Consider the following 19,039-nt stretch of genomic DNA (forward strand, 5'->3'; position numbering starts at 1 on the left):
AAGCTCTACTTCTGCTTTCATTTGTTTGGCCCTCTTTTAGACAATTTCAGTTGTATGAACCTAAATTGTCCCAGGCTATAAAACTTGGTCTCTGTAAGAGCTCTCAACAAGGCCTTGGAAAATATTCAGTACATTCTCAAAATTATTCTTTTCTCATCCATTCAGCCTTGCAAATAGACAGGAATATAAATTCCATGTGGACTGTCTTCATTTCCTTTATTTAAAAGGCTAAGCAGGTTGGCAGCTATGACAATAAATCAATTTGCTAACACTAGTGTATTGTGTGTAACCTAATGTTCATGATTAGGTTCTAATTTAGAGTAACTATAGATTTCACTTTAATTTTAGATTTTACCTTGATTTTCAGGTACTTTAGATTTTACGTTGGTGTTTAGATTTAGATATTACCTTGGTGTTTAGGGGTACATCTAGTTAGGACTGTGTTTAAGTCTACTATCTGTGAAACGCCAAAATTAATTGGATTCTACAATCAGTGAACTACTTAGAAATTGATAGCTGTGTCTTCAAACATATTTAGGGCTTTTGTAATATTTTTGATCACATCTGCATGCATAAGCATTTCCTTTTCATAAATTTGGAATATCATGAAATTAACTTTTTAAAATAAAATAATTGATATCTCTATTACTATCAAGTGATAATTAGTGAATGACTTCACTAAATTGTGTATATTTACTAATTTTCTGCTTTTGGGGGGGTAGTATATCAGACTTTAACACATTGCTTCGAAAGCAAAAGTGTCAACAGTGGCACAGTTTTAAGTCCTGTGTAAATGTGAAGATCACAACCACAACTAAAAAAATATGAGTCATGGGAATTGCTAAAATACATAGAGAAAGAGTTAAATCATTAAATAAAGCCACTTGAACTTGTTGCTATGCAGGGCAGCTTTGCTAAAAATTTAGTTTGAAAGCAAGGATGAACATGATCAGCTTATTTCTATATCATCAGTTTTCCTTTTCCAACACTAATGTTCCTCAATATTAATTTCACTTTTAAAAGTAGTACGTTTTTCTTGAAAATTTCTGAGAAACATTGACAGATTGAAAACAAATAAATTCAGCTCCTCTGTGAACATCGTTATCCCTATTCCTCAAATTAGCCAAAAAACAATAACAAAAAAGATCACCAACCATGTTATTTTTTCATTTTTATCAAGCATTGAGTATCAACTTTTTAGAAATAATTGTCTTCTCCCACAAGATTTTGTATACTGTGGTGGGCAGTATAACTGCCCCACTTTCACGGCCAAAGATGTCCTTGCTGTTATGTCTGGATTTGTTATGTTATTTGGTGAAAGGACCTTTGGAGATGGAATTAAGTGTATAGACTTGAAACTAGAGGTATTATCCCTGATTGGATCATACATACAATCAGAGGGATCCTTAAAAGTGGAAGAGGATGGCAAAAGAGTGAGTTAGAGAAATGCTACTATAGAAGAGATTTGAAACACGAGGGACTTGAGGTCTGTGAAGAGAAAGTCATGTTTGATTTGCTGCATAGACGTTTTACGAAACGACAACTGTACTAACACCCAGGGTCTGGACAATTAGATATGGCCCCTAGTTTAGGATTCTCAGCTTGCTTTTCCCAAGACACCTTTTTAAATGACCACTTAGAGTTGAGCCCATGAAAAATTGGTGACCTCCATCCCAACCACCTTGTAAGTACAGTAATAGGTGTTTGCTACCTTGCTGTCTGTCTCCTGTTCACTTGTGACCTGGGACAGAGGACTGCCCTTCCTCCAGCTCATTGCACCCTCATTCTGGGGTTTGTAAGTAGTAAATCTAGTGACTTCCTTTGTGTAAGTGTATTGAAACTGCTCCTTCAGTCAAAATGGCTTGGGGTTTTCACTTCCCCATATTGGAAGCTTGGATGCTGAGGACGCTACCTGCGGGCCCCATGTGGGTGGCTTGTGCACCTTCATTCAGCAGGTCTTAATCTGCATATTCCTAACCTAATACATTAGTTCTGGGGGTTCAAAACAAGCTGTTTCTGCTGGCTTTGAAAGTGGAACAAGAAGACCATGAGTAAAGGAGCTTGAGCAGCTTTTAGAAGCTGTGAATAGCCCTTAGCTGGCAGCCAGCAAGAAAATGTACCTTCTGTCTTACAAACTTGAGGAAATAAATTCTGCTAACCACCTCAGTGATCAAGTGAACAGATTCTCCCTCAGAGCTTCTAGTAAGAAACTCAGCCCTGCTGACACCTTTATTTTAGCCTCAGAGAACTGTGTCAAGGCTTCTGACCTGCAAATCTGTAAGTTAATAAATTTGTGCTTTTTTAAGCCACTGAGAAATCTGTTACGGCAGCAATAGAAAACAAATACATGTGTTTGTACAATAGAAAACAAATATTGGAAGGACACATACACGCATCCTACTCTCTGTATTCTCTTTATTCTCTTTATTTCTTGCCTCTGGTCTGGAAAATGATATTCAGTCCTCCCTGCAGTACTACCAGTAACATGGAAGAATTCTGTTCCTCTGTTTTTCAATCTAGGTTGTTTTAATGTCACTAAAATCACATTTAAATTATTAATTAAAGTAAATTTGTTTTAAAAAATGTTTTTTTCTGCAGAAAACAAGTTTACTAACAAAATACATGTTTGTTAGTTAACAGTTATAACCTTTGATTTCCACATATTTATCTCCTCTACATTCCTGTGTGCACTGCATACAGAAAATTAAAACAAACAAAACTGGAAGAAAAATAAAAAAGGTGTTGAGGAAAGGAATTGTGAGTAGTTTATGGCATAAGGTTACTTGAAATCAAGTGCATATAAAAAAAAGTGTTTGAAAGATCTTTGGGGCCAAGCATGACTGAAATCATGCAAAAAAAGATGAAAAGATTTCAAGATTCAAAGCTAGAAAATAAACAAATAAAACCTCTGGATTACCAAGTATTTAAAAGCAGAATTTAGGTTGAAAGAGCTGCAAGCCACCAAGAGGGCATATTTCTCTATCCAGAAGTAGCCAAGGGGGTTTGTGGAAAAAGAACAAGAGGGTAGAGGTAAGAGTTGTGGAGGACAATGAACATGGGAGTCACTTCCCAAGAGTAAAATTGAACTCAAGAAAGAAACAGTATCTATCCCCAGTGTAGGGAAATCTAGTAACATTTCTCAAATGAGATTTCAGAATTGCTATGGATCAGTTGCATCATATTTTTCACTTAAGGTTTTTGTTTTTTTTTCAGTAAGGTTGTCTATTGTTATCCTGTCCCTGTACCACCAGTGTACTTTGAATAAGTGTTTATGTGTGTTTGGGAGGGGTGTACAAAATTCATTTATAAATCTATAGATCAAGAGAATCCAATTCATATCTGTTTCATGTAATTCTTTTCTCATGATCCTAGTAGAAGATCAAGATGGTAAATTTCTGCTGTGGATTTTAAGCCTAAGGTTATTGAAGAGATCTGGGTGTCCTGGGAAGAAGGTTAGATTATTTTCATATGGGAGAATTGCGAACATTTATGGACTAGAAGTTACCTGTGGTACTTAGATTATTGTGAAGCAAACATTTACTTCTTTCTTCTTACATTGTCATAGGAGTGGTAAACTTCCCCTCCCATTTATGACAGATAGACTGAACCATATTCTTTTCTTTGGCCAATAGGAAGACAGAACATGTACTACAAGCAAAGACTTGCATTGTACTCATACAAATAAGCTTACCATCTGGAGCTTTGTAGTGTTTTTCTTTGCACAATTATTGTGGCAATATGTGACTGATACATACTGTCTCATCTCCACCTTATTCATTTGAGTTTCTAGTGTTCATTGCTTGAGTATGTTGGTTACATAAATTGCACAGAGTTAGAAAGTAAAGTCTAGATTAAAACCTAGGAAATCTGACATTTGAGTCACAATGTTAATGCACTGTACTACATTTAGCTGCAATAACCTGAATGAATCCCAACCCCTATACACAGTATAATGCTGATAAGCAATGGTGTAAAATGGGAACTGGTTTTCACACAGTTACATTCAAGAGAACTAAAATATACTTAAAGAAATAGATACTAGATTAAATTGTGGGCCATTAATGTAGGTTTTCTTAAAGAGGTAAGGCATTTTATACAATGTAATGACATACAGTAGGTTTTCCTAAAAATGTGGAATGTTGCATCTCGCCTAAGCTTCGTATTTATTGATGCAGTTGTGTCTCTCTAGCTCTATAATACTTATTTTTCCCCACAGTGCCTGCAGTCCATGTTCATTTCTTTCTCCACTACATCAAGTAATGACCATAAATGACTTTTCGGATCTTATTTCCAAATTGCTGGCCACAAATGCTCACATTTTATTTCTGGAAATGAACACAGTTATAGGCCTGTTTTGCTCTCTTGAGAGAAGCTGTTAAACTCCTGGGACATTAATTTTCTTTTCTTTCTCTGAATCCTTTTTTTATGATCAAATCTTAAGTAGAACTTCTGACTAAAATAGTCTACAGCCAGTTGTAATAGATTTATTTTATTCTTACATTTTAAATTCACTGATAAAATTAAATTCTTTATTATAATCTTCACCATCCTTAGTTCTCTCCCCAGAAGTAAGAGATGTCATCAGTAAGATCTATGACTTCCTTTTTTTATTTAACATTTTTTATTGATTTATAATCATTTTAAAATGTTGTGTCAAATTCCAGTGTAGAGCACAATTTTTCAGTTATACATAAACATATATATATTCATTGTCACATTTTTTTTCTCTGTGAGCTACCATAAGATCTTGTGTATATTTTCCTGTGCTAAACAGTATAATCTTGTTTATCTGTTCTACAATTTTGAAATTCCGTCTATCCCTTCCCACCCTCCACCCCCCTGGCAACCACAAGTTTGTATTCTATGCCTGTGAGTCTGTTTCTGTTTTGTATTTATGCTTTGTTTGTTTGTTTGCTTGTTTAGATTCTACATATGAGCGATTTCATATGGTATTTTATTTCTCTTTCTGGCTTACTTCACTTAGAATGACATTCTCCAGGAGCATCTGTGTTGCTGCAAATGGTGTTATGTTGTTGGTTTTTATGGCTGAGTAGTATTCTATTGTATAAATATACCATATCTTCTTTATCCAGTCAGCTGTTGATGTACATTTAGGCTGTTTCCATGTCTTGGCTATTGTAAATAGTGCTGCTATGAATATTCGGGTGCAAGTGTCATTTTGAAGTAGGGTTCCTTCTGGATATATGCCCAGGAGTGGGATTCCTGGGTTATACAGTAAGTCTATTCCTAGTCTTTTGAGGAATCTCCATACTGTTTTCCACAGTGGCTGCACCAAACTGCATTCCCACCAGCAGTGTAGGAGGGTTCCCTTTTCTCCACAGCCTTTCCAGCATTTGTCATTTGTGGAGTTTTGAATGATGGCCATTCTGACTGGTGTGAGGTAATACCTCATTGTAGTTTTGATTTGCATTTCTCTGATAATTAGTGATATTGAGCATTTTTTCATGTGCCTATTGATCATTTGTATGTCTTCCTTGGAGAATTGCTTGTTTAGGTCTTCTACCCATTTTTGGAATGGATTGTTTATTTTTTTCTTATTGAGTCGTATGAGCTGCTTATATATGCTGGAGATCAAGCCTTTGTCGGTTTCGTTTGCAAAAATTTTTTCCCATTCCGTAGGTTGTCTTTTTGTTTTACTTATGGTTTCATTTGCTGTGCAGAAGCTTGTAAGTTTCATTAGGTCCCATTTGTTTATTCTTGCTTTTATTTTTTCTAGGAGAAAATTTTTGAGATGTATGTCAGATAATGTTTTGCCTATATTTTCTTCTAGGAGATTTATTGTATTTTGTCTTATGTTTAAGTCTTTGATCCATTTTGAGTTGATTTTTGTGTATGGTGTAAGGGAGTATTCTAGCTTCATTGTTTTACATGCTACTGTCCAGTTTTCCCAACACCATTTGCTGAAGAGACTGTTTTTATGCCATTGTATATTCTTGCCTCCTTTGTCAAAGATTAGTTGACCAAAAGTTTGTGGGTTCATTTCTGGGCTCTCTATTCTGTTCCATTGGTCCATATTTCTGTTTTTGTACCAATACCATGCTGTCTTGATGACTGTAGCTCTATAGTATTGTCTGAAGTCTGGGAGAGTTATTCCTCCAACCTCTTTCTTTCTCTTCAGTAATGCTTTGGTGATTCTAGGTCTTTGATGGTTCCATATAAATTTTATTATAATTTGTTCTAATTCTGTGAAATATGTTCTGGGTAATTTGATAGGGATTGCATTAAATCTGTAGATTGCCTTGGGCAGTGTGACCATTTTAACAATATTGATTCTTCCAATCCAAGAGCATGGGCTATCTTTCCATTTGTTAAAGTCTTCTTTAATTTCCTTCATCAATGGTTTATAGTTTTCAATGTATAATTCTTTCACCTCCTTGGTTAGATTTATTTCTAGATATTTTATTACTTTGGGTGTTATTTTAGAGGGGATTGTTTCTTTACTTTCATTTTCTGTTGATTCATTGTTAGTGTAAAGAAATGCAACTGATTTTTGAACGTTAGTCTTGTAACCCGCTACCTTGCTGAATTCTTCGATCAGCTCTAGTAGTTTTTGTGTGGACCTTTCAGGGTTTTCTATATATAGTAACATTGTTGGCATATAGTGACACTTTTACCTCTTCTTTTCCAATTTGGATCCCTTTTATTTCTTTCTCTTGCCTGATTGCTGTGGCTAAGACTTCCAATACTATGTTGAATAGAAGTGGTGATAGTGGGCATCCTTGTCTTGTCCCAGATTTTAGTGGGAAGCTTTTGAGTTTTTCACCATTGAGTACTATGCTGGCTGTAGGTTTGTCATATATAGCTTTTATTATGTTGAGATATGTTGCCTCTATACCCACTTTGGTGAGAGTTTTTATCATAAATGGGTGTTGAATTTTATCAAATGCTTTTTCTGCATCTATTGAGATGATCATGTGGTTTTTCTCCTTTCTCTTGTTGATGTAATGTATTACATTGCTTGATTTGTGTATGTTGAACCACCCTTGTGTCCCTGGGATGAACCCCACTTGGTCATGATGTATAATCTTTTTTATGTGTTGTTGAATTCTATTTGCTAATATTTTGGTGAGGATTTTGGCATCTATGTTCATCAGTGTTATTGGCCTATAATTCTCTTTTTTTGTAGTGTCTTTGCCTGGTTTTGGTATCAGGGTGATGGTGGCTTCATAGAATGAGTTTGGGAGTATTCCCTCCTTTTCAATCTTTTGGAAGAGTTTGAGAAGGACTGGTATGAGTTCTTCTTTGTATGTTTGGTAGAATTCCCGAGTGAAGCCGTCCGGGTCCTGGACTTTTTTTGTAGGGAGGTTTTTTATTGCTATTTTGATTTCATTTCTAGTGATCAGTTTGTTCAAGTGGTCAGTTTCTTGATTCAGTCTTGGTGGACTGTTATGTTTCCGGAAACTTGTCCATCTCCTCTAGGTAATCCAGTTTGGTTCCATATAGATTTTCATAATATTCTCGTATGACATTCTGTATTTCTATTTTCTTTGTTGTAATTTCTCCATTTTCCTTTCTTATTTTGCTGATTTGTGCTCTCTCTTTTTTATTCTTTGTGAGTTTGGCCAAAGGTTTGTCGGTTTTATTTACTTTTTCAAAAAACCAGCTTTTGGTTTGATTGATTTTTTCTATTTTTTTTTAATCTCTATTTTATTTATTTCCTCCCTGATCTTTATAATTTCCTTCCTTCTGCTGCCTTTTGGGGTTTTTCTTCTTTTTCTAGTTCTTTTAGTTGGTGGGTTAAATTGCTATTTGAGATTGTTCTTCTTTTTTGAGGAAGGCCTGTATCACTATTAACTTCCCTCTTAGCACTGCCTTTGCTGTGTCCCATAAATTTTGTGTGGTTGTACTTTCATTTTCATTTGTCTCAAGGTATTTTTTAATTTCAGCTTTGATTTCCTCATTGACCCATTGGTTTTTTAATAGCATATTGTTTAATCTCCATGCTTTCTTTTTTTTTCTCCTTTGTTTCTCTGTTGTTGATTTCTAGTTTCATGGCATTGTGGTCAGTAAAGATGCTTGAGATAATTTCTATCTTCTTAAAATTGTTGAGGTTTCTTTTGTGCCCAAGTACATCATCAATCCTAGAAAATGTTCCATGTGCACTTGAAAAGAATGTATATCCTATTTTGGGGGCATGTAATATTCTGAAAATATCCACCAAATCTAATTTTTCTACTGTATTATTTAGTTTCTCTGTTGCCTTATTTATTTTCTGTCTGGAAGATCTGTCTAGTGATGTTAATGCGATGTTAAAATCTCCAACTATGATTGTATTCCCATCAATATCCCCCTTTATCTCTGTTAGTAATTGTTTTATGTATTTAGGTGCTCCTGCATTGGGTGCATATATATTAATGAGTGTAATATCCTCATCTTGTATCACTCCTTTAATCATTATAAAATGTCCTTCTTTATCTTTATGGCCTTTGTTTTAAAGTCTATTTTGTCTGAAATCAGTACTGCAATACCTGCTTTTTTGGCTTTTCCATTTGCATGGAATATCCTTTTCCATCCTTTCACTCTCAGTCTATATGTGTCCTTCTCCCTAAAGTGGGTCTCTTCTATGCAGCATATTGAAGGTTCTTGCTGTATTATCCAGTCTGCCACTCTATGTCTTTTGACTGGAGCATTTAGTCCATTAACATTTACAGTAATTAATGATAGACATGTGTTTATTGCCATTTTGAACTTATTATTGCAGTTGATTTGGTATTTCCTCTTTATTCCTTTCTTCTTCCTTTTGTGGTTTGGTAATTTTCCTTTGTATTATGGATTTTACTTAGTTTTTATGACTCCCTTGTAAGTTTTTGGCTTGTGGTTACCCTTTTCTGTAAGTTTATTAGCCCATTACTATATCTCGAACCCATCCTACCGAAAACAAAAGATTTAAAAAGAGAAAAAAAATACTCTATATTTTCTTGCTTCCCTCTCCCACTCTTAATGATTTAGATGTCTTCTTTTACAATTTCGTGTTTATTTGTAATTCATGAGTTATCACCTTTCCAGTTATGAGTTTCTCATTTCTGTAGCATCCTGCTGCTTTTCTAATTAGAGTAGACCTTTTAATATTTTTTTTTTAGCAGGGTTTAGTGTTGCTAAACGGTTTTAGTTTTTGCTTGTCTGTGAAATTCTTTATCTCTCCTTCTATTCTAACGTATAGCCTTGCTGGATAAAGTATCCTAGGCTGCATCTTTTTTTCATTCAGGACTTTGAATATATCTTGCCACTCCCTTCTGGCCTGTAGTGTTTGCATAGAGAAATCAGCTGAGAGTCTTATGGGGGTTCCCTTGTAACTCACTCTTTGCTTTTCTCTTGCTGTCTTTAGGATCATTTCTTTATCCTTGACTCTGGCCATCTTGATTATAATATGTCTTGGTGTGGGTCTGTTTGGGTTCTTCCTGTTTGGGACCCTGTGAACTTCCTGTACTTGGATATCTGATTCCTTCTTTAAGTTCGGGAAGTTTTCAGTTATGATTTCTTCAAATACCTTTTCAATCCCCTTTGATCTTTCTTCCCCTTCTGGGACCCCTATTATGCGAAGATTGGCATGCTTTATATTATCCCATAGGTCCCTTATGTTGCTTTCATTTGTTCTTATTCGTTTATCTTGCAGTTGTTCTGACTGGGTGCTTTCTGTTGTCATCTTCTAAGTCATTAATTCGTTCCTCTGCATTATCTAGTCTGCTTTGCACAGCCTTTAGATCCATTCTCATCTCAGCCAATGAGTTTACCAATTCTACTTGGCTCTTCTTTATAGCTTCAATTTCATTTTTGACATATTTTATATCTCTAAACACTATCTCTTTTAGTTCCTTCAGTACTTTGATCACTCCTTTTTTGAAATCTTGATCTAGTAGTCTATCGATGTCTATTTCATTGATCGTTCTTTCAGGGAATTTCTCTTGTTCTTTTAATTGGGAAAGATTTCTCTGCTTCTTCATCTTGCTCATATCTGTTTGGCACTGTTGCTTATGGAGTATCAGCTATCTATTGTGGTCCTTAAAGGAGTTTATTTATTTATGTATCTAATGCCTATGTAGGAATAAAACTTAAAAAAAAAAAAGGAGAGAGAGACAAAGAGAATTTTAAAAGAAGGGAGGAAAAAAAGGTTTGAAAACAGTGTATAATCAATTATAGAAGAGCAATTTGAATCAGACTAGCATTCAAGTTGAGACATCTTTTTAAAAACCCTTAAAAAAGAAAAAAGATAAAAAAATGATATTTGAAACCTATTTATAATCAATAACAGAGATAAAAACCAAAAGAAATGAAAATGAAATCAGGTGGATTTAAAAAAAAAATAATATAACTACTTTAAAAGAAAAATTTTAAAGGAATTAAAACTAGAAGCATATACAACTGTTTAGAAAGTAGAAGTTAAAAAGGTAATAAAAAATAGAACAGATAAAAAAGATATAATAAAGAGAGGATTTTGAAAAAGGGGAGAAAAAAAGGTTTGAAAACAGTGTATAATGAATAATTGAAGGGCAAGTTGAAGCAGAATAGCAATCGGGTTGAGATGTCTCTTAAAAACCTTTAAAAAAGGAGAAAAGAGGAAAAAAATATATTTGAAACCTATGTATAATCAATAACAGGAGATCAAAACCAAGAGAAATAAAAATGACATGATGTGGATTTTTTAAAATAATACTAATATTATATTAAAAGAAAAATTTAAAAGGGATTAAAACTGGGAGGATATATAAATGTTTAAAAAGTAAAACTTAAAAAGATAATAGAAAATACAACAGGTAAAAATAGATTAAAAAAAAGGGGGGTGAGGGGGTGTTCTCCTGGAGACTGTGTGCTCTTAATGAGAAGTCTTTCTGTCTTCAGCCTGTTTTGCAAACTCAGCTTGCTGTTTTCCAGAGGCCCTCCATTGGCGCCCTTGTCTGTGCTGCTCCCAGTGCCTGTTGGCAAGCAGATCGTGCCCCCTCCCAGCACAGTGTTCTTGCTGGAAAGGTGGGGGACCACCTGCCGTCCCCTGGCACCGGTCATGCCACCCACTCATCCACATTGCGCAGCACCCTTCAGTCCCCCGGGGCTGCCTCAGTGCAGCCGGCTCGGGTCTCGGACTGGGTGTCGCAGGGACCCTCTGTGCTCGTTTAACTTACTTCTGTAAGTCAAGGGCTATTCTGTACAGATCCGAGCCTCAGAGGCTCCCCCTCCGTCCTGCTGGCCTCTCCATTGGAGAGGGGGGGCCCAGTGAATGAGCACTAGTCCTCCTTTGCCGCTCTCTCCCCATGGGACCGGTCCCGCTCTATTTTGCCTTTTCTTTCTTTTTTTCCTTTCTTCTACCAGATTTTTGGTGCCTTTGTCTTTTGAAGAGGACAATTTTCTGTGTGAGTTCCACAGGTGCTCTGGTTGGCTGAGTGAGTCTGTGGATGTGAGTCTTGGTGTATCTGTGGGAGAGGGTGAGCCACGAGTGTCCTACTACTCCACCATCTTGGCCTTGTCCTCCAGCTATAACTTCCTAAATACATTCTCTGTATCGTCACTCATATATATATATATACACATGGATACACACACACACACACACACACACACACACACTATTGCAATACCTGTTAGAGTTTTGGAATGTGTATGTGTGTTTGAGTTTTTTATGTAATTGGGATGATACCATTGTACTATCTTCAGATTTTCTTTTGACTCCAAAAAATAAATTTAAAAATTTTCTTTAGCTAGATGCGTCTAATTCCACTCTCTTATTTATAAGAACAGCAATATATTCTATAGTATGGGCATATAATAATTTATGTAAAGTTATTCACATAATTATTTAAAATTTGTTAGAAACAGTGAACTAGTATCTTTATATATCACATAGAAGTAGTATTTCAGGGCCAAAATATTTGTACTCCAAAAGATTATATTAATTCACATTCACATGAGGTCCATTTATTCTTCCAGACTGCCCAGATGGATAAGTGTTGAAATGTTCACACACATTTGTCCCTCAAGGACAAGCATTAATTTGCCAAGTCTATACAATCGAAATTACTGAAGAAGACAGTATGTTTTCCTGATTGTTCCATAATTTTCAAGACTTCTCTTCCAAATAAAGTTAACATTTTAGATTATAATAAAGAGCAGCACTGGTTTCATTTCCTGAGTCCCTTATAGAAATGACATTTTTAAAAATCCTTTGTGAAATACTTTATCTCTTAATAGTCATGATTTTGTTAAAGCAGATTCCTGTGAATGAAACTGTGAGTTATAAGGACCGGAATTATTTTTTAGCTTTTGTGCGCTTCCTAGTTATTAACTTTTGCTTGAGGCAGTAGAGTTGCTGTTGGCTTTACTGTTGGTTTGATTTTCTTCTTTAAAATAATTAACAGTAATATCAGGTTTCCTTATAATCAAATCATAGTTGTAAAGTAAGTATTTATTGTTAAAAACACACACACACACATGATTTAAAAAATCATAACAAAATTATTCCTTTTTTGTAGGTTCTTTTTTTTGTCTTAGATTAAATGATTACCATGAGGTAAAGAGGTTAGTTAAACTTCCCCAAGGTCATTCAGTTATGTGCTAAGCTATGGGTCTGATTTCTGAACTTGAACTTTTAAACAACAAAGTAAATATACCATATACTATAGAGCATTGTAGTTTTTAATGCATATATCAAATATGTAATATTTCAAAGACATTTTTATATGTGTTAGCCTAGAATTTGACATTAAAATCAGGAGCAATGGGAGAGTGACTAGGAGTTAGAGATCATAGCGTGTGTAGTAGTAGAAGAACTTCATAGACTATGTTTGTTTTTTTAAAACATGTTAAATCAATTTGTCCATTTATGTTTTTACTAACATATTCTTCCAAACAAGAAAGGACAAACTCTTATTCTACTCTTCCAAATAATTTGAAGTGAATTTTGTGCAAATTAAATTACATTAATAAAAAAGGTAAAAGGATTTGTATATATATATATGAATATGATATATATATGGATATATGAATTTTAAGTTATTTTTGTCATGCCTATATATTTCTTCTTCTCAATTTGGAAGAATTAAATGTAATTTTTACAATATTAGATTAAAATTAGGGAAGCTGCTTTCAAAATCATTTAACACTCTAAAATGCCTGTGATCCCAGAATGGTTCTATTCCAGATATTACAGTAGTTGCAGTTTTATTTTAAATAGCAAACAAATGTAAACCATGATATTATGTTACTTCATGTCTTGATTTCTTCTAACCTCAAAGTTATTTCTGATTAATGTTAAGATTTTTTGTGAAGAGCAATAAAAAGCAATTATATCATTATTTCCTAATCTATATTTCTTTCATGGTTATAATGATGGCTGGCAATATCAGATTCATTGGTATATTGAAAGTGAACCATTTAAAATGTTTTAAAGCAGAAAAAAAATCAATAAATCTTCATTAAGATATATTGCTGGGAAATTATTCTACTCAGCTTTCACCTTTTGAAGTAGATCCAGGACAGACATACAATATATTAAAACGTATGTCTGAATTTACTCTGTTTATGCTTACAAGCTTTCTGTAAGAAGGAAAATAGTGGTGCTTGACTCATTTTATTCATGAATGTCAAAATACTCATGAATGTCTCATATGCAGAAAGCCACAAAACAAGATGTGCACATTCCCATTGTCCCAGATCATTAAGCTGAGCATGTGTGTTGTCGAAACACTTCTGAGGAAAGTGAAAGAGGTGGCATTAAACCTTGATGCTCTTAGGAGCTGTAACTTATCCAGCCTCAGATAACCCAGCTACAGTAAGAACTATTTATATCAAGGAGAAATTTGTAAAGTAACCCCTACTGAATTCCTGTCTAAGAAAATATAATAATCAAATAATTTTCTCAATATGGTCAATTGCTCATTATCACAGTCCAGATACTGCTGTCTATGCATTATTAGACTTACAATATTTATAATGTTGATTCATAAAAATTGACTTTATTTTTAATTGAGAAATGCCTTTTTGATTTTATATACTTTTTTATTGTTATAAAATATATGTAATGTTAAATTAACCATTTTTATCATTGTAAGTGTACAGTGCAGTGGTATTACATTCACAGTGTTGTGCAACCATCACTGCGCTTTATTCCAAAACTGTTTCATCAACCAAAATGGAAATCATGTACCCATTAAGGTACATGGAGCATAATTTTTGAAACATTCCATGAGGCTAATGACAAGAAACAGATCTAGGTAGAAGAAATACAACTTTGTAGCAAACATAGGAGAGAAACAGAATAGTATAAAATAAAATAATTGTTGATAATCTTATGGTAGTGGAATACTATTCTATTTTACGTTCTAACTTTTTGACAGTTAATTTTCCTATCTTTCTTGAGACATAATTGACAAATAACATTGTTTAACTTTAAAGTTTAAACATGTTGATTTGATACACATATATTGCAAGATGATTATCACCATGGCATTTGCTAATGTATCCATCACGTCGTGTAATTACCATTTCTTTTCGTAGTGAGAAAATTTGAGATATAGCCTCTTAACAACTTTCAGGTACAGTGGACCCTTGAACAATGCAACGGTTGGGGGTTCTGAGCGCCACACAGTTGAAAATCCACATATTACTTTACGTTGGGACCTGTGTATCAGCAATTCTGCAAACACTGTTTCAACCAACCTGAGATCATGTAGAACTGTAGTATGAATTTATTTTAAAAAATCCGAGTTTAAGTGTATCTATGCAGTCAAATCGTGGTTTAAGAGTCAACTGTATATACTACAGTTTTATTAACTATGAGCATTATTAAATCCTCAGAACTTATTCATTTTATGTCTGGAAGTTTGTACATTTTAACCAACACCTCACCATTCCCCCCAAGCCCCTGGCCTTGGTAACCACAACTATATCTGTTTCGATGAGTGCAGCTTTCTTAGATTCTATGTATAAGTGACATCATTACAGTATTTATCTTCCTCTGTCTGACTTGTTCATCTCACATACTATGGCCTTCAGGGTTCATCCACATTGTTGCAAATGGCAGGAAATCCTTCTTTCTTGTTGCTAAGTAACATTCCATTATATACACATACCATATTTTCTTTATCATTTATCCATTGACAGACACTTAGGTGATTTCCATATTCTGGCTACTGTGAATAATGCTGCAATGAACATGGGAATGAAAATACCTCCTTGTGATCCTGTTTTTATTTTTTATTTTTGAATATATAACAAGAAGTGGGATTGCTAAGTCATACGGTACCTATCTGAATTTTTTGAGGAAACTTCATACTGTTTTTAATAATGACTGTACCAGTTTACATTCCCACCAAAAATGCACAAAGGCTCCCTTTTCTCCACAGCCTCACCAAAACTTACCTCTTGTCCTTTTGATGACAGCCATTCTAAAAGGTGTAAGGCAATATCTATTGTCATTTTGTTTTGTATCTCCCTGATGATTAGTGCTGTTGAGCACCTTTCCTGTACCTGTTGGTCATTTGTACGTCTTTGGGAAAATGTCTATTGAGTTCACTGCCCATTTAATTGGTTTTTTTTTTTTTATGTTGATATGACTTCTTTATATATTTTGGATTTTAACCCCTTTTCAGATATATGATTTATGAATATTTTCTCCCATTCTACAGGTTACCTTATTATTTTGTCGATTGTTTCCAGAGAGTTCCAAAAAGCAAAACTTGAATTTGCTGCATCGACAGCTATATATATAGCATTTGCATTGTATTTACACAACATTTACATTGTATTAGATACTATAAGTTATCTAGAGCTAATTTAAGTATACAGGAAGATGTGGTAGATTATATGTAAATATTACACTATTTTATGTAAGGGACTTGAACACGCACAGATTCTGGTATCACAAGGGTTCCTAGAACCAATTCCCTAATGATAGTGAGGGATGACTGTAGACCCACCTGTTTTATGTTTTTCTTGCTTGTGCTTTTGTTGTCATGTCCAAAAAATCATTATTTCCAAATCCCATTTTGTGCCCCAGTTTTTCTAAGTTTGAATGGATGTTATTTGATCTGTGCAATAGATAGAAAATATAAAATGGCTTAATAATAAAATGAACTTCCTACTGTCTACTTTAGAAACCAGAACATTACTAGAAACTGCTCAAGCTCCCTGGGTGTTCCTCCTTACTTCTTACTCATAGCTGCACCCCAGAGGTAACTAATCTCGGTTAATTGTCATGGTGATCATTTGTTCATTCATTTTACTTCTTTTTGAAAAGGAGTTTTACCCTCAACCAAATATACACATTGGCTTAAACAATATAATGTTTATTTTCCTTGTTTTTGAGCTTTATACACATGGCATTATATTGTATTTAGTCTTATGAAGCTTGCTTTTTGTCACTCAGCATTGTTTCTGAGATTGATATTTGTTATGTATAGGTTCTGTTAGTTTCACTGTTTTGAGTTACCACAGTTTATTCATTTTCTTGCTGTGCACATTTGGATGGTTCCCTGGTTTTATTCTTGCAGTTATAAACACATTGCTTTGAAAAATATCTATGTGTGATGATGGATGTTAACTAGACTTAATGCGGTGATCATTTAACTATATATATGTATTACGTAGATATATACAAATAAATGTATATATATAGATACAATATATATAATGAAGTCATGTTGTGTACCTGAAACTAATACAGTATTATATGTCAAATATATCTATAAAAACACAAATAGAAGAAAAATATCATTGCCAAGACCAATGTCAAGGAGATTTTGCTTATGTTTTCTTCTAGGATTTTACTTCCAGTTCTTATGTTTAACTCTTTATAGCATTTCAAATTAATTTTTGTGAGTGGTAGGGGTCCAATTTCATTCTTTTGCATTTGGTTACCCAGTTTTCCCAGTGCCACTTATGTGAGAAACTACCATTTCCCCATTGAATATTTTGGCTTCCATGTCATATATTACTTGACTGTACCAGTATAGCTTGAAATCAGAAGTGTGATGTCTCCAGCTTTGTTTCCCCCCTCCCCCGCCCCCCTCAGGATTGCTTTGCCTATTTGGGATCTTTTGTAGTTCTGTACTAATTTTGAGATTGCTTTTCTATTTTTGTGAAAAATGTCATTGGGATCTTGATAGAGATTGCATTGAATCTATAGATGGCTTTGGGTGGTATTGATATTTTAACAATATGAATCCTTCCAATCCAGGAACATGAACTACTTTTTAATTAGTTTCTGTTTCCAAAGTCTTTCATCAAAAATCTTATAGTTTACTGTGTTTAGATCTTTCACTTCCTTAGTTAAATTTAATCCTAAGTTTTTTTTTTTATGTTACTGTAAGTGGGATTGTATTCTGTATTCCTTTTTCAGATTGTTTGTTCTTGGTGTATAGAAACACAACTAATTTTTGTTTATTGATTTTGTATCCTGCAGCTTTACTGAATTCATTGATTTGTTCTAACAGTCTTTTTTGTTTTTTGATTGATTCTTTAGGACTTTATAGACATAAGATCATGTCAGATGCAAAAAAACCTCTTAGGTTCATTAATCTTTTCAATTCTCTTTCTGGTCTCAGTTTAATTTATTTTGTTCTGATCTTTCTTATTTCTGTCTTCCTGCTAATTTTGGGCTTACTTTGTTCTTCATGTTCAGTTCTTTGAGGTTTAAAGTTAGGTTATTTATTTCAGGTCTTTATTTTTTTCTTAATGTGTTTATCACTGTAAACTTCTCTCTTAGAACTGCTTTTGCTGTAGCTTATAAGTTCTTATATATCATGATTGTATTTTTGTTTGTTTCAAACTATTTTTTATTTCACTTTGATTTCTTTTTTGACCCATTGGCTGTTCAAGGATGTGTTGTTTAATTTCCACGTATTTGTGAATTTTCAAGCTTTTCTTCTATTCTTGGTTTTTAGCTTCATCTATCACATTGTGGTAGGAAAAGATACTTGTAATGATTTCAATCCTTTTAAATTTGAAAAGAATTGTTTTGTTGAATATAGTCTTTTGTTGTTTTGCTAAACATGTCATAATATGATCTGTTCTGGAGAATGTTCCTTGTTTACTGGAAAAGTACGTGTATTCTGCCATTGGATGGAGTGTCCTGTTGTATCTGTTAGGGCCATTTGGTCTAAAGTATGGTTCACATTCAACTTTTTGTTGTATATTTTTTGTCTGGATCATCTATTGTTTAAAGTAAGATTTTGAGGTCCTCCACTGTCAGGTCAAGCAGTTAGGGATCAGGGCAGGCAGCTTTGGTGGCTGGAGCCAGTGATGTACACAGAGTCATCCATGGGGGCCAGCTCCAGGTGCCTATGGAGAGGCAGGGGCTAGTTGCAGACACATATATAGTGGGGGCACACTGGAGGATGCTGTGACTCTAGGTGTAGTGGTGCAGGGCACCAAGTGTGGAGGAATGTGGCGTCACTGGGGCTGGTGGGCCATGCTGTCTCTTTGGGTTCAGGGCCACTGGGGTCCACAGCATTGATAATGTGTGTGTTTCCTGGTGAGCACTACAGTGGAACCACAGGGTCTGAAAGGGCTCTTGGGGTACTCAGCAAAGGCCAGCTAAGGGGACACTGGCTTCTAGCATGCTCTTCTGTGGCTGCACAGTCTCCCCTCTGTTGTGCATACTGCACTGAAGTCTGGTGATATGAGTCAGGCCAGGGGCATACAGGTGCACAGCTGGAGGAGCTGGCTAAAGGTGAGCACAGTGTGACAGGACGGTGACAGAAAACAGGTCCTTATTTGAACCCACAAGCAGCTCTGGGTGCCCTGGCTGTCTGCATGCTCCTCTGTGGCCACATATTCTCCACCCAGGTGTGTGCACTTCAGTGGTGGTAAGTGACAGGTGTCAAGCTGATGGTGTGCAGGTACACAGCTGGAGGGGCTGTCCTTGAGGACACACACAGCTGTGAGAGACAGCCAGGGTAGTGTCTAGTCTGGCATCTTGCATTTGTGCAGCTACAGAGGCCCTAACTGTTGGTGCAGTGCCCAGACTCCAGTGCGATGGGGAGAGGGAGAAGAGTGCCGGGGAAATTTAGGTACCTGGCATTAGAAAATCCAG

This window comes from Camelus bactrianus, chromosome 3, assembly GCF_048773025.1.
Source record: "Camelus bactrianus isolate YW-2024 breed Bactrian camel chromosome 3, ASM4877302v1, whole genome shotgun sequence".
Lineage (NCBI taxonomy): Eukaryota > Metazoa > Chordata > Mammalia > Artiodactyla > Camelidae > Camelus > Camelus bactrianus.